The following is a 17594-nucleotide window of genomic DNA, read 5'->3' as shown; positions in this document are numbered from 1 at the left end:
GTATGTATATATACACATACACATATATAGGTGTGAAAGTAGCAGAACCGTATGCCTGCGCTAAATAAATAATTAGCAGGCATAGGACTTCGCTCCTATCACACCTATATGTGTGTATGTGTATAAATACATATAAGTGTGTGTGTATATATACCCCTATACAGAAGTTCAGATGTCATGCCTGCCTCCAAAGACGCCCAAAAAATGCCCAAAACACAACAAACTTTACTCAGGTAGATCTCCAACTCTTTAAGGTTGCCTACCCTTGCTCTAGGTGCATTCTTAGCATATGGAGGTGCACTTTTGGATAATATTAACTTTTTGGGTCTCATTTGGGCTGTGTGCTGCATGCAGTTTTTCCCCTTTCTAGCAAGATGGCAGCTCCTATTTTAGTTCTATAAATATGAGAGCTGAAGGAGCTAAGGTTCCATCTGGAGCTCAGCTGTTACAACAAAAGTAGGGGGGAATGACAGGCCCATTAGCACATCTGAGGAAGTAAGCCATGCCTCTGAAATTCATCATGTGACCAGGCTACCCGCACACCTCTCTTGGTAGTGACAAGTCCATTGATCTCCTACCCAGGTCCCAGTGCCTGTCAGTATTAAAACTGTCAGAGCGGCCTGTGACATGACTCCTTACATGTCAGTACACTCACTGAAATGGTTGGGGAAAGCCGCTTGGTCTACACACACCACATCCAGCTGATGACCCAGGGGAACTGTTTGGGTGGGAGAAGGGCTGTCACCACTGATGTCCATCATTTACAATACGACTGCACAAATGTTTGGAACCATGTGAGTGAAATTCATTGTTTTTAATCTGTTTTATTCAAATTTACTGCACTAGGTTGTGCTTACCTTTCTTTTTTTCTTTTTTTTTACGTGTGTGTGCAGAGCAACAGGAGTGATTTTATTTTATTTATTTTTTTTCTTTATTTTATTTTCAATTTTTAACACATTATTTTTATTGTTTTGCGCTTCAGCTGTAATACTATCACTGGGAGGATAACAAGGCCCATATTTGTTAGCTTGGTAGGTAACAGGAACTCTTTATGTAGACATCAGGGGTCTATTTGATTTTATCTTGACAGCTGTGAACCAAAAGTGCTCAGTGATTGGAGAATTAATGTTTTCTGAACTCCTCCTGCTCACCATCCTGACAGTGGTCCCAGGCACCCGGGGGGGGGGGGGGACTAAGGGGGAAGCGCAGGGAGGGGTGCACTGAGAGTCATGTAAAACTAATCAAGTGGCTCTACAGCCATCTAGGTCACTTTTACAGTACAGGCGATATGTGGCTATATGAAAATACAATAGGTTCATGGCAGTTACTGCAACTTTGGGCTTACTTTTTGGGCGGGGGGGAACCCTGAGAGTCATGTAAAAATGATTAAATAGCTCTACAGCTGTCTAGGTCACTTTTACAGTAAAGGCAAGAGGTGGCTATGTCAAAATATCATAAGTTCCTGGCTGCTACTGCAACTTTGGGCTTGTTTTAGCTTAGGTTTTGACTGCAAATAACACATGTAAAATGTTGAATGGGTTAAAGCTACATTTCTGCCAGGTAGCAAAATACACAGTTTAAATAGACATATGGGAGATTGCAAATTTATCCAGCCAGCCCTGATTTTTAGAGATCCCCGTAACAGGTTGTAGACCTGGCTTTTTTCTTCTGCAGTTAAGCAATACACCTCCCTGCCCCAGCTTTTGAATAAAGAAAGAAAAAGCTGCAGCACACTAAAAAGCTTGTCTCTCTTCTTTACCCTTGTATAGCGTGTTCCAAAATCTCTTAAGCAAGCATAGCAAGACAATCACATGTGAAGGCACTGAAAGTACATTGTACTGTCCCTCCGATTCCAGTCTGAGTGCTGAAGTACAGAACACTTCAAGGCTTATTTCTTTCAGATTCAGGAATTTTTACTAGCTTCATTTTAGAATAGATTTAAAGCTCACGTTTGGATTGGGCAAAATATTAAGCCCTCAGTCTTCTGTAAAAATAAAAAAGTACTTCCTGCTGCTATAATCATTTGATGTAATTATGTAGCGCCAAATGCTGGAGAAAGAAGCGGACATAGAGAACATATGGGGGGACATTTATTAAAACTAATGCACACAGAATATGGTGCACTTTAGGGTCGCTATAGGGCAACTGACCTGTCTCCTGTCACAGCTCAGGGATGCTAACTGACACACATATTCAAAGCTAAAGAGAGTCCATAGATTGAGAGGCGCAGGATATCTTCAGTGGGTCTGGGCTAGAGAGGGGATGTGTATTTATATAAATATATATATATATATATATATATATATAAACAGTATATATATAGATAGATAGATAGATAGATAGATAGATAGATAGATAGATAGATAGATAGATAGATAGATAGATAGATAGATAGATAGATAGATAGATAGATAGATAGATAGATAGATAGATAGATAGATAGTATATATACAGTATCTCACAAAAGTGAGTACACCCCTCACATTTTTGTAAATATTTTATTATATCTTTTCATGTTACAGCACTGAAGAAATGACACTTTGCTACAATGTAAAGTAGTGAGCTTGTCAGCTTGTATAACGGGGTCAATTTGCTGTCCCCACAAAATAAATCAATTCATGTCTAAACCACTGGCAACAAAAGTGAGTACACCCCTAAGTGAAAATGTCCATATTGGGCCCAATTATCCATTTTCAATGTCATGTGACTCATTAGTGTTACAAGGTCTCAGGTGTGAATGGGGAGCAGGTGTGTTAAATTTGGTTTTATCACTCTTACTCTCTCATACTGGTCACTGGAAGTTCAACATGGCATCTCATGGCAAATAACTTGCTGAGGAATCTGAAAAAAAAAATGGTTGCTCTACATAAAGTCGTTATCATTGTCAAAGGCAATTAGTCTTTGTTCTGGACTTTGACATTTGTGTGTCCTATTGGCAGATTAATGGTGTGACAGCTTGCAGCAAACCTCTGAAACAGTCATCATTCATAGACGTAACTTCCGGATTACCTTAACCATCTACGTCACTTCCTGTTTCCTCGTGGAGCGTATGCGAGTTGGCGTTCCAGAAAGTTTATTGCAATTGTCTCACTGCACATTTTAAACCTTCGTTTTGTGAGTATATTTGCTGCTTGTGCTATTAAATGGGATTTTAAGCAGTACTTCACTATGATCCTTTTATTTCATTTGGGCTGAGCCTGTTAGGAAAAACCATTTGTTATTGAAGTGAGCGGTATTGATGGATGGTACCCAGACTATATACCCAGGATTCCATACTCACCATTAAGGCTACGTTTGACCCAGAGAGGGTCTTCATTTCTGGTGAGTAGGGGTGCAGGAGGGGAGCATGGCACCTTTGCACTGATGAGCACCTTCCAGCACAAAGAAAATAAGGAACACAAGCACTTTTTAAGCACTTTGGCACATATTTTTTCACATTTTATGGACTTAGTAATATTGTATAAATTATTATATGAATTGATATATTTGTTTTTCTGAGAACTTAGTGCATTTTTTGCAAACACACACACACACACACACACATATATATATATATATATATATATATATATATATATATATATATATATATATATATATATATATATATATCTTTTTTATATATTTATATATATATATATATATCCTATATTTATTTTTTTATTATAGCACTTTATTCACCTTTTAAATTATTTATGTATTTTCAATTTTTTAGCAACTGCTATTAGTATTTATCCTTTTTAGTCTATTTCCTTATTGGGTGAACAGCAGCTGCTGTTTTTGTATTACTATTCTGAAAAGAAAACATTATCCACATATTGAGGGGAAAACAAACTTGTGCTGATAAAAATGTTTTCTTATTTTTGATGTGGGATCACCTGCAGCTAATTGGCTGCACTTTGTTTAGATTCCCTTATTTGTGTTCTATGACCATTGATTACCTGGGCGCCTGATCTTTTTTTGGCCTAGTGTTCACGTGTGGGGAAATGCCTGTTAAAAATGTATGGTCTTGGAGGCTTTTCCCTGTCACCATGTAATGTGGCGTGGAAAATAGAGATGATCGAACCGTTCGGGTCGACCATCGGTTCGAACCGAACATTGGCTGTTCGAGGTTCGGCGGAATTTAGAACTTTTTGCCCAAAAAGTTCGGAATTCGGCAACCAGAACCGGCCAAAATGCAATGGGACAGGAAATGGGCTTTAAAAGCCCATGATTGGACCAGAACCATTAGCAAAAGCCAATTGAGGGGGCAGGAGAATGCTAGGAATGTGATTGGAGTGACTAGGGGGTCCATAGACCAATCATTAGTGAATACGCCCCCCAGTATATAAGATAGCCCCCGTCAAATTCCTAGCATTGTTATACAGGGACATGGAAGAGAGTGGAAGCAGTTCGTGGACTTCTGCTACAAAGTGTCATTTAGCATTTATTAGTGTGAGGAAAGGGGTATCTAATGTAGTTTGGGTGCTCTTTTACACTTTAGTTAGCTTTAATTATTCAGTTTCTGTAGGGAAAGTGTTAAGTGCCAGGGTGACCGTAGTGTAGTGTAGGGTGAACTGACAGTGACTGCTATGGCAGGGTGACCAAACCCTTCCATATCAGGGTGACCGCTATAGAGAAAAGCTAGTTTCTCTGAAGTCACTTTCGCTGCAGTAATATGGCTTCGCCCCCGTCAGCTTGCTTTTTGGCTGCAGGCGTCTATAGGGATTTTTTGAGCACATGTTTGGAGTCAGGCTTGACATCTGAACATGTGTATAGGGGGTATATATACACACCCATGTATGTATATATACACCTGCACATATGTAGGTGTGAAAGGAGCAGAAAAAACGACTTGCGCTAATGAAATAATTAACACCAATATAGTTACGCTCCTATCACACCTATATATGTCTAAATGTAAAATACATATAAATATGTGTGTATATATACCACTATACACAAGTTCAGATGTTTTGCCTGCCTCCAAAGAACCCAAAAAAATGCCCAAAAAAACGCTAGCGTCAAAAAAAAAAAAAAACCCAGGTGTGTTGTTGCAGGCATTTTTTGGGGGTTTTTGGAGACAGGCAAAACACCTGAACTTGTGTATAGTGGTATATATACACACATACTTATATGTATTTTACACTTAGACATATATAGGTGTTATAGGAGCGTAACCATATTAGTGTAAATGATTTCATTAGCGCAAGCATATATTTCTGCTACTATCACACCTATATATGTCTAGGTGTATATATACATATAAGTATGTGTGTATATATATCCTTATACACAAGTTCAGATGTTTTGCCTGCCTCCAAAGAACCCAAAAAAATGCCCAAAAAACCGCTAGCGCCAAAAAAAAACGCCCAGGTGTGTTGTTGCAGGCATTTTTTGGGGGTTTTTGGAGGCAGGCAAAACATCTGAACTTGTGTATACGGGTTTATATACACACATACTTATATGTATATACACACCTAGACATATATAGGTGTGATAGTAGCAGAAATATATGCTTGCGCTAATGAAATAATTTACACTAATATGGTTACGCTCCTATAACACCTATATATGTCTAAGTGTAAAATACATATAAGTATGTGTGTGTATATACCAATATACACAAGTTCAGATGTTTTGCCTGCCTCCAAAAACCCCCAAAAAATGCCTGCAACAACCCACCTGGGCGTTTTTTTTTTTTGACGCTAGCGTTTTTTTGGGCATTTTTTTGGGTTCTTTGGAGGCAGGCAAAACATCTGAACTTGTGTATAGTGGTATATATACCACTATACACAAGTTCAGATGTTTTTCCTGCCTCCAAAGAACCCAAAAAATGCCCAAAAAAACGCTTGCTACTAAACCGGCAAGGTGTAAAAAGTGAGAAGCCACTAACCTGTTCTATAAGTGACCTAATACAAACAATCTTTTTTTTTATGGTTCTGGACATGCTACAGAGCTGAAACTTCACAGGTACACTTTTTAGACCCCCCAGATACTAAATTCAAAGAATCTTTTTTTTTTTAAATTTTTTTCAATAATTGGCTCTCTATCAAAAATGACAATTTTTAAGAACTTTTTTTGTGTGAATAATGGTCCCTGGGGTATGACCCAGAACCCTAGGCACTTTTTAGGGGCATTTATTGGGTTTTAGGGCTTAAAAATTGTGTTTTTTGATTACCGAAGTTCGGGTCCCATTGATTTCAATGGGGTTCTGAAATCCAGGCTGAACTTTCGGGAAGTTCGGATGTTCTGGCCGAACCAAACTTTTGAAAAGTTTGATCATCCCTAGTGGCAAATAGCCTTTGTTCTGCACTTTCACATTTGTGTGTCCTTTTAGCGGATTAATGGTGTGACAGCTTGCAGCAAATCATTGAAACCGTCATCATTGATCCTTAAATAATTCCAATACTGGTCTGGATTGTTCTCTTTTAACTCTTTCAGAAGAGACATATGGGAGTATTTCTGTCGGTCGCAAAACCATTGCATGTACCATGTCCTCCTTTTTTGTTTCTTCCTTTTAAGGACATTCTGGATAGCAAATATCCCCAAGATGGTAACTGGAATTCCTGGGACCTGCATTCCTATAGTCCAGTTCTGCATTTGGAATATGAGAACGAGCAAAAAAAACGTGAGGAAATGAATAAATGGATGTGAGGAAAAGACACAAATATGCCACTATACTCCAAATGAAAATAGCCAAAAGGTGTGGCAGACTTAATGCAACAAAAAAAAAGAGCGATAAGTTGACCGATTATCTGATCATGTGTACTAGGCATAAAACAGCAGAACAAAAGAACATTTCAACAGAACAAAAAAATACCTTATGAACATTCAGTTTTACCCAAATCTCATAGCAACTGGTTCATTCACTCAGAACAAATGCAAATGCAGTTTTGTTGGATGAATAGCTATGTAAATTTTGTTTTATAAATAGACCCTTAATGTGCATTTTTGCCCAATGTGATGCTTATTATCAACATAAGCATCAGTTGTCATCATGAGTCCAAACTAGAGAGGCAAGCCTTGACATCATGTAACCAGGAGAGTAGCCACGTTTTGCTACAAAACAGTGAGTCCCAGTCCTGAGTGGTGTAAGAGGGCAAATTCTGGGTCTTTGGAAATGAAAATGTGAAACACAGTCTTAATAAGGCTAACATTCTACACCAAAAGGGAAATCATATTTGAGTAAGATAATCAGACATGGAAAAAAAATCACCTTTCTGACCACAACCTCTAAACCATCTGTCATTGTAAAACGTGTGGGCTTTGGCTAATTGTACCAATACCAGTGGAAAATGACCATATATTCATATAAGGCATTAAAGCGGAGTTCCGGGCACAAAATCTACCTTTTTTTTTTGTGCCCATCCGCTTGGTCTCCTTAACCTGAAAAGGAATTGGATAGTTAGGTATTTTTTTTTTTTTTTTTTTTTATACTTACCTTGTAATTGGAGATCGAATATACTCACATATTCTTCACTTCCTCCCTCAGCGCCGTGGCTCTGCTCTCACTTCCTGTCTTGCTAAGATTCCTGGGAGCTGAACGTCATCGCTCCCAGGAATCAATGTGATGGCACCGGCCCCACTCGTCACTTCCGGGGCGACGCCTCATTCCCTGCTAAACAGCTTCTGGGCATGCCCAGAAGCTGTGAAGGAATGCGGCGCCGCACCGGAAGTGACGAGAGGGGCCGGTGCAGGCGCATTCTGGGAGAAGAAGACACGGAAGAGGACGCCGAAGAGGATCGCGCCGGCTTCAGCTGCCCACAAGAGAGATGGCAACGCTGTGGAAGAAATTTTATAAGTGAGTATTTCTTCTAAAAGGTAAGTGCGAACCGGGACAGATCAGAGGCTATCCATTGTGGAATGTACTAGCCCTGACTGTCCCGGGGGTATGTTCAGTGAACATTTTTTTCTGTGCCCGGAACTCCGCTTTAATGTTAAATGAACATTTAGAAATTCTGGACTGGGTTTTGCTCCAAACCACTACAGTCATTGAGAAGTTAAGATCATGCTACCAGATGCTCACTTTTGAGGGGCAGAAAAGGAAAGAGTAAGAATTAATGTTTAAGTGTAATATGCTCATGCTCGCATAAGTCTGACCATGAAAAATTGAGAGTTTTGGGAAGCCTTATAATATTTTTCTACATTGGAAAATCCTCCTTGGAGATTGTGCATATGGTGTGTGGTTTTGCCTATTCTGGGTGCTTATGAGCCTAAATAAAGGATACAATGTTCCAATGAAGCATACTAAGGAAGTGTAGTGGAACTTGCACGTGAAGGGACTGAAAACAACACAAAGCTTTTGAGAATAGTCATTTACTGGATTGATGCAGCCTATCTAGTACATGGAGAACATTTAAGGACTATAGAAGGGAGGGAGGAGGGGATGAAGATTTGTGGTGATTAAGGTAGAATATTGTGAAGTGAGCTTAACCCCTAGGTAATTTAAATTTGAGGTCCACATGAATGAGATGTTTTTTTTTTTTTATATGATATATCTCAGTAGGGGAGATGGTGACATTCATAACTACTGAATTGGCATGGTTAATAGTAAGTCAAGGAAAATAGTCAAACTGGTTCAAGACACCCCCCCCCCCCCCAGAGGCTAAGACGAGAAATGTGTGAGGTTGCTGAGAGTAAAGAGTGCATTGCTAGAAAGAAGGCAAAGCTTGTAATATAGTCCAGGACATTAAATTCTGAATATTTAATATCCAAGACTTGATGTTTTAATTTTTTTTTTGTCCCTGCCAGTAACATTTGCTGTTGTTCTTTTTTTTCATCAGCAGTTATAACCATTGAGGCAGACATTGCCACATGCAGCACCCCCCACCTCTGTCTGTTCAGTCTGTTATTGTAGCACAACTTAGAATGGATTGTTTTACTGTGACAGGGTTTTACAGAGTAAAAGTTCACTTGTTGTAGTTGAAGCTGTCAGTAGTGAATACCCACAAAACAAATGAATAACCTGGTTTAGGTTATATACACCAGAGCAGGCAGGAAGAAACATAGTTGTGTTAGTAGTGTGAAGTACAGCTGGCTTCTCTCCAGGCATTTGTGCCACCCTGGGTCTCTGCTTATATGAGCTATGTGCAAATTGGATTCTTTTGACCGTATAGCCACTTTACAAAAGTTAGTACTATGATTAAATATGATTGCTAATGCTAATGCCTATTTGTTTGCACAAAATAGAAAAACTGGATGAGAAATCTTCCTAAACAGCAAAAAGAAATTTACAAAACTATTAGGGCCGGTTCACATTTGTGTGAGTGCGGCGATCGCATGTAATTCGGAGCGCACTGCTCCTTCATTACATGCGATCGGATGTTCGGATGCAAATTCAGCCATACACTTTGTATGGCTGAATTCGCACTGTATCCGCACCAAACACGCACATGACCCTTTTTTCCAGCCGCATCAGGTTCGGATCGCACAGTGGTTCACACTTGTGCGATCCGATCCTGTGCGAACTGTCAGATTGCACTGCGATATGCGATCCAACTGGGGGTGTCGTTAACATTTAATTGACACCCCCTGCGTATCGCATATGGCAGCGTGAACTGCCAGAGGTGCGTTTGCGATGCGGGAACACGCTGCGAATTCGCAGCCTTCCCGCATCGCACAAGTGTGAACCGGAACTTAAAAAGTGTAAAAAAAAAAATTCTTAGTGTCTCTTGTGTAAATTACAGGAGAGAGAATAAACATAGTGTGAATATCACTAACGGTTGATTGTCAGCTACATCTAGTGCTCATATCTTCCCAGAATACCTCAACCTGTATTATTGTCACCAGATGAACACAGGCGGATGGACACAAAAATGATCATGATCAACATCTTGTGTAGACCAACATTGCTGTAAAGACAGAAGAGAAAATTGACAATTATTTGGACTTGCAAATTGTTATCATGCAGCTAAGGAAAAAGAAAGTTGATAATAATATTTGAAGGTGTGCCACATGGAATAATGGACTGGTGGAGTTGTGCTTGTGCATGTAGAAAACTGCAAAAGGTGACTTGCTAGGGAAGAGCTCAGATATTGAGGAAAACCATGTAACCTGAATGGTTAAGTAAAAATGATTAGCTGTGCTAAATTTGTAAAAGTAATAATAATAACAACACAGTTTGCAGTTTTTTTGACGGATAAAAGTTTATGAGAGTAGATTTGACTGATTTCTTCAAATGGTCTTTTGTTTTGGTCAAAAGAGATAGGAGGCTCTAATTATGGCAAAATGAGAAATGGAGAAGTTGTATACAGAATAGTATAAGGCGGATGTTCACTTCTAATAGAAGTGGGAAAAGTCCTTGAATATGCAATATTCCAATGTGTTTATTTAGAGCTCAATTCATTATTTTGGCCTGAGATTCAGATTATGACAAGCAAGATAAACCATATTCCAAAAACTCATTGTACACAAACAATAAACAGTGCTTATTTTATTATATGATTCTGATGTTTCTATTTTATCAAATCATTTTCTTGAAGAACTAGATAATAGTTCACAGATTACTATTTTTATGCAGTTACTATGTTCATGATATATTGCCTATATGAGCAACATTGTATAAAATATTCGTACATACGTTTTATTTCCAGCCTTTACAGGGTTATTAATATTTTATTAAGTCTACAAATTTGAGAATGTGTTTTACTGCTGCAACCTTTCCATATTGTAGATTTGACTAGTTTAACATTTTAAGCTATTACAGTCTCATATAAAAAGTAAATTGTATATAATCTCAAGAATCAAAAAGGTCATTATATTTTTGCTAAGTTATAAATTTTGTGAAAGAAACATTAAGTAAACTGATTTAAATTATCTTACAAAATTACTTTAATATGGAAGGCATAATGGAGCCACATAACTAGGACATATTTAAATGCTACAACATATATCAAAAGCCTTATAGTTAATTGCAACTTAGTGGTTACCATTGCTTACTTAGTAAATCAACTTACAAATCATTATAGAGCATTATTGGGCTTTGGAACAAAATGCAAATTGCCTGTGTAATTTGATTACTAAGGGGTCTATTTATAAATAAAATGCTTTGTTATTCCTCATCATTCACCCAAACATAATGAATCGTATCCATAATGTTTGTAATATCTATTCTATCGGTTGCTTTTCATATTCAATCCAAATAGAAAAAAAAAAAAAAACATAAGAACATTTGACCATAAGAGTTAAGTGTTACTAAACCCACAACAGTAAAATCAGTCTGTAAATGCAGCAAAGCACGCTTGTTATAATCATTGTGGAACCTAAGGGGTTAATCAAGTGCATCGTATTAAAAGGCTTTTTGAACCATCCTCTTCTTCTTTCACTGTCCCCAATCCATCTGCTGATAGAACAGAGCCTTGGAGGAACTCTGCACATGCTCATTTTGGTGTGTATAGCTAGAGAGTTTTTTTTATTTTTTTCTTGGGAAGGTGCATGTGGTCGGCACAGGGCCAATGAGCACTACCCAGACAGAGGGTCAGGAGTCTTGCAGCCTCATAGGACAGTCAGAGCAAAATGAAAACTCCTCCTACAAGCTTTAGCCAGACACTCATAGAAGTCACAAGACAGCTATATACCGCTGGTAAGAAAAGAGCAGAGAGCAAAAAAGAGTGTCAGCAACAGTTGTCGATAAAAGAGGAAAACATTTGCTCTTTGCAGGAAAAGAGGGAAATTATAGGTAGCTAAAGGTAGAGCAACAGTGAAGAGGTAGAGCAACAGTGAACTTGTGATTTCAGCATGACAAGTGTTATTCCTAAAATTGTAGGTAGACAAATCATATAAAAAATAGGATCACTAAACAAAAACAAAAATGTATTATATTGCAACTTAGTTCAGACAGTCCTTAGATGTGGTGACTGCATTGGACTTCATTGTTAGTGTAGAAATATTTTAAACAAGTAAGGGAAAACATATGTTGATCCTGACTAAAACAAAATGTCATTGTCACTTCCTGTTAGCTGAACAGATAGCAAAAATGAGCTAAACTGACAGAAAAAATGTAAACTACTAAGCTCCCATGTAATGGAGATGTGCATAGGTCAGTCCAGAGTAGGAAGTGCCTTCCCAGATACAGTGGAGGTGTGAGTGTAGCTACACAAGGACAGGGACTGTGTTATGTGCAGGATTAATAAGTGCAAATAAAGGGAAAAATCCTGCAAAAATAGGCATATGTAGATGTATATTATAAAAAGTATTAGAACACCTGCCTTTACACACACATGAACTTTATTGGCCTCCCAGTCTTAGTCCATAGTGTTTAATATTGAGTTGGCCCACCATTTTGCAGCTATAACAACTTGAGCTCTTCTGGGAAGGCTGTCCACAAGATTTAGGAGTGTGTCCATGGGAATGTTTGACCATTCTTCCAGATGCACATTTGTGAGGTCAGGCACTGATGTTGGACGAGAATGCCTGGTTCGCAGTCTCCGCTCTAATTCATTCCAAAGGTGTTCTTTAGGGTTGAGTTTAGGGCTCTGTGCTGGCCAGTCAAGTTTCTCTGCCCCAAACTCACTCATCCGTGTCTTTATGGACTTTATGCTTTGTGCACTGGTCAAAATCATTTGGTGGAGGGGGGATTATGGTGTGGGGTTGTTTTTCAGGGGTTGGGCTTGTGAGGAGAACTCTTAAGGTGTCAGCATACCAAGACATTTTGGACACTTTTTTGCTCCCAACATTGTGAGAACAGTTTGGGGATGGCTCCCTTCTGTTCCAATATGACTGCACACAGAGGAGGGAAATCCTGCTTTGAGCCAGAGGATTCTACTGTGCTGAATGTCTACAGTGCATATTTTTAGCATTGATCACTGCATTAGTTTCACTGGTTCAGATAAAGTGTCAAAAGTGTTAGTTAATGTCCAATTGTCCACCCTAATATTGCAGTCCTGCTAAGAGCCCCTGATTGCTGTCATTACTAGTATAAAAAAATAAATAATAAAAAATTTATGACTTTTGCACAAACCAATCTATATACTCTTACTGGGATTTTTTTAACCCAAAAATATGTAACAGAGTACGCATTGGCCTAAGTTTGAGAATACATTTTATTTATTTTATCTATTTTTTGTTGGATGTGTTTTATAGCAGAAAGTAAAAAATATAAGTTTGCCTGCTCTGGTTTGCTCTGCTGCCCCTTTTTTCCCAGTGTGATCATGTTTGCCAAAAAAAATAATATCTGACATTAAGACGTGCAAGTATTCTTTTTGTTTTAATACAATGGTGATGTTTTGAGTCACTGACTTGGGACAAAGTAAAGCAGCCCATGAATTAGTCCTTTCTTTCTTTCCTTTCTTTCAACCAGCGAGTTTGCCTGCTCTGGTTTGCTCTGCTGCCCCTTTTTTACCAGCATGACCATGTTTGCCATATTAAAAAAAAAAAAAAAAAAAACATCAGGAAAGTAAAAAATATATATATTTTTTCAAAATTGTTGATATTTTTTTGTTTATAGTGCAAAAAAAAAAATGCAGTGGTGATCAAATACCACCAAAAAAGCTCTATTTGTTGGGGGGAAAAAATGACATCAACTTTACTTGGGTACAGCATTGCATGCCCTTGTAATTGTCAAAGTAACACAGCACTGTAAAGCAAAAAATGGCCTGGTTAAAATGTTCATGTGTTATGATCAGGACTATAGTGTTCCTAATATTGTAACACTGCAAACTAATTCTTAACATTAATACAAACATATGTTTTACCTTGTAGCAAGGTTTCTAAAAATCGGGGAAGACCGTTCCCAAGCATTGTCCCATTTAAAAAAATAAATGTTATTCTGATGTGTCATTTGTATTTGTAATCATCAAGCATTTTACACATTTCTGTATTCTGTTCATGGAGTTCAGGACCTGAATAAAACAATAAGCAACGCACTGAAAAAGCTGTCATTTTCACATTTATATGTAACAAATGAAAATTATTTAAATTCGGTGCCTTTTTTCATTATTTTTTTAATTAATTTTCCAATATACCAATCAAATTAACAGAAAAAAGAACAAGTATTACAAACATTTTTACAATGCTCAACCCACTATTCTCTCCCCTGTCCCTCACCCAATTTTACTGATCTCTCTCCTTCCTCTCCATTTCCTTGTCTTCTAAAATTATACCAAGTTTTTCCAGAATTTTTCTACTTTATCCTCTCAGCTGCAAAGCAGATATTGCAATATATATATATATATATATATATATATATATATATATATATATATATATATATATATATTCCACTTTTTTAACCCAATCTCTAATTGTTGGACTCTTCAGATGTGGTACAGCAGAGCTCTTATATTGTTTTATTGTTTATATCATGCTATGAAAAAAGCAAAACCATGGGTCATCAGGAATGCCTATTCCCATATGCTCCCGTATCTGTTGCAACACCCTCTGCCAATATTCCTGTATTTTTGGACATTCCCACCAAAAATGAGCCACGGTTCCCTTCACTTTACATTCTTTCCAACAAAGTGGTGATTTTTCTGGTTGGTATTTGTGTGCTTTAGCCTGTTTTATATACCATCTTGCCAGACATTTATAGTTAATTTCTATTGTATTTACAACCCCTGGCAAAAAGTATGGAATCACCACTTTAGGAAATGTTCATTCAATTATTTAATTGTGCAGAAACAAAACTTATCATAGACATGCATCAAAACTATTTGCATTTAACATTCCAACCTTCTGGCTTGAAGAAAAACTAAAAAAAAATAAAAAAGAAAGAAAACCATAGTCAATTGAAACTGTTTTTGCAGGTCAAGCTGAGTAAAAAAATCCAGAATCACTAAACTCTGAGGAAAATATTATGGAATCATGAAAAAAAAAAAACACTACAGTTCACCACTAGTACTTTGTTGTACCACCTATGTTTTTTTTTAACAGCTTGAATTCTGAGGCATGGATTTAAAGTGGAACTTTACTCTCTCAATCAACATTGACTATTTTTAATCCTTATGCTGCTCGCATTAGTAAATGGATAGGAAAGTATATCATATTTACTTGTTTTAAACTTTTTTCTTACATCTCATTTCCTGGTTTCCATGCCCAGGCAAATGATGTCATACATCCCAGGAGTCTTCAGGAGAGGAGGGAAAGATCTCAGCTCAGCCTATGCCTGAGCTAGGAGCAGATGGTTTAAAGGAAGTAAATGATACATGAATCATCTGCTCCTATTCAAGATGGCCATGACCAAAAATGCTAGGGAGTGTTTTTAAAAATAATTTCTCAGCAAAATAAAGCATGGAGACATGGATGCTTTGCAGGTTGGAGCCTTGTCACGGATCATTTTCTTTCATTTCCACCATAGATTTTCAATTGGATTGAGGTCCGGACTGTTTGCAGGCCGTGCCTTTGACATTATATGTCTTTATTGAAGGAAAGTTTTCACAGCTATTGTACTATGGCAAGATGCATTATCATCCTGAAAAATAATGTCATCATCAGCAAACATATTTTAATTGATAAATAAGAAAAGTGTCCAAATTCTCAATATTAATTTGTGCATTTATTGAAGATTTAATGACTGTCATCTCCCCCGTACCTTTACCTGACATGCAACCCCATATTATCAATGATTGTGTAAATTTGCATATTTTCTTCAGACAGTTCCCAGGCACAGCTGACTGGGAACAACCAACATCTTTTTCAACATTCCGTAATGATTTACCCGCTTGAAAAAGTTTTATAATCCTCTCCTTTGTTTTTAACTGACATCTCTCATGTTAAAGCCATGATTCATATAAATCAGGTTGGTGCAACAGCTCCCCAAGGTGTGCAAGCATTCTTTTTTAGCTGCAGACTAATTAGTAGATGTCATTTAATGCTGATGTCTGTTTTAGAACTGCAAAGCACATGGTGATTCCATAATAGTTTCCTCAGAATGAATTACATATTTTTTTCTTCTGCTTGATCTGCAAAAACAATTGACTACATTTTTCTTTCTTTTTTATTTTTTAAGCATTTCCTAAGACCAGAAGGTTGGAATGTTTAATGACAATAGTTTTGAGGCATGTCTGTGATTCATTTTTTTTTTTTCACACAATTAAACTATTTAAGGAACATTTTCTAAAAGTGGTGATTTCATACTTTTTTTCCAGGGGTTGTATATATGCTGCAGGGCCATGTACCATTTCCAAATTTTTTTCTAGCTGCTGCTCATTCACACATGCTCCTAATTTATTTCCCCATCTTTCTATTTATGGCAGTATTTTGGGTCTAGTCATCATTGTAAGTAACCTATACAGTGCCTTGCAAAAGTATCTGCCCCTCTTGAACTTTTCGACCTTTTGCCACATTTCAGGCTTCAAACATAAAGATATAAAACTGTAATTTTTGTGAAGAATGAACAACAAGTGGGACACAATCATGAAGTGGAACAAAATTTATTGGATTTAACAAATAAAAAACTGAAAAATTGTGCGCACAAAATTATTCAGCCCCCTTAAATTAATACTTTGTAGCACGACCTTTTGCTGCGATTACAGCTGTAAGCCGCTTGGGGTATGTCTCTATCAGTTTTGCACATTGAGAGACTAAGCTTGCAAAACAGCTCGAGCTCAGTGAGGTTGGATGAAGAGCGTATGTAAACAGCAGTTTTCAGTTCTTTCCACAGATTCTTGATTGGATTCAGGTCTGGACTTTGACTTGGCCATTCTAACACCTGGATATGTTTATTTGTGAACCATTCCATTGTAGATTTTACTTTATGTTTTGGATCATTGTCTTGTTGGAAGACTAATCTCCGTCCCGGTCTCAGGTCATTTGCAGACTCCATCAGGTTTTCTTCCAGAATGGTCCTGTATTTGGCTCAATCCATCTTCCCATCAATTTTAACCATCTTCCCTGTCCCTGCTGAAGAAAAGCAGGCCCAAACCATGATGCTGCCACCACCATGTTTGCCTGTGAGGATGGTGTGTTCAGGGTGATGAGCTGTGTTGCTTTTACGCCAAACATAACATTTTGCATTGTTGCCAAAAAGTTCAATTTTGGTTTCATCTGACCAGAGCACCTTCTTCCACATGTTTGGTGTGTCTCCCAGGTGGCTTGTGGCAAACTTTAAACAACACTTTTTAAGGATATCTTTAAGAAATGGCTTTCTTCTTGACACGCTTCCATAAAGGCCAGATTTGTGCAGTATACAACTGATAGTTGTCCTATGGACAGTCTCCCACCTCAGCCGTAGATCTCTGCAGTTCATCCAGAGTGATCATGGGCTTCTTGGCTGCATCTCTGATCAGTCTTCTCCTTGTATGAGCTGAAAGTTTAGAGGGACGGCCAGGTCTTCGTAGATTTGCAGTGGTCTGATACTCCTTCCATTTCAATATTATCGCTTGCACAGTGCTCCTTGGGATGTTTAAAGCTTGGGAAATCTTTTTGTATCCAAATCCAGCTTTAAACTTCTCCACAACAGTATCTCGGACCTGCCTGGTGTGTTCCTTGTTCTTCATGATGCTCTCTGCGCTTTAAATGGACCTCTGAGACTATCACAGTGCAGATGTATTTATACGGAGACTTGATTACACACAGGTGGATTCTATTTATCATCATTAGTCATTTAGGTCAACATTGGATCATTCAGATATCCTCACTGAGCTTCTGGAGAGTGTTTTCTGCACTGAAAGTAAAGG

This window comes from Pelophylax lessonae (assembly GCF_965119305.1).
Source record: "Pelophylax lessonae genome assembly, chromosome: 2".
Classification (NCBI taxonomy): Eukaryota; Metazoa; Chordata; class Amphibia; order Anura; family Ranidae; genus Pelophylax; species Pelophylax lessonae.
Note: the sequence above shows the minus strand (reverse complement) of the source record.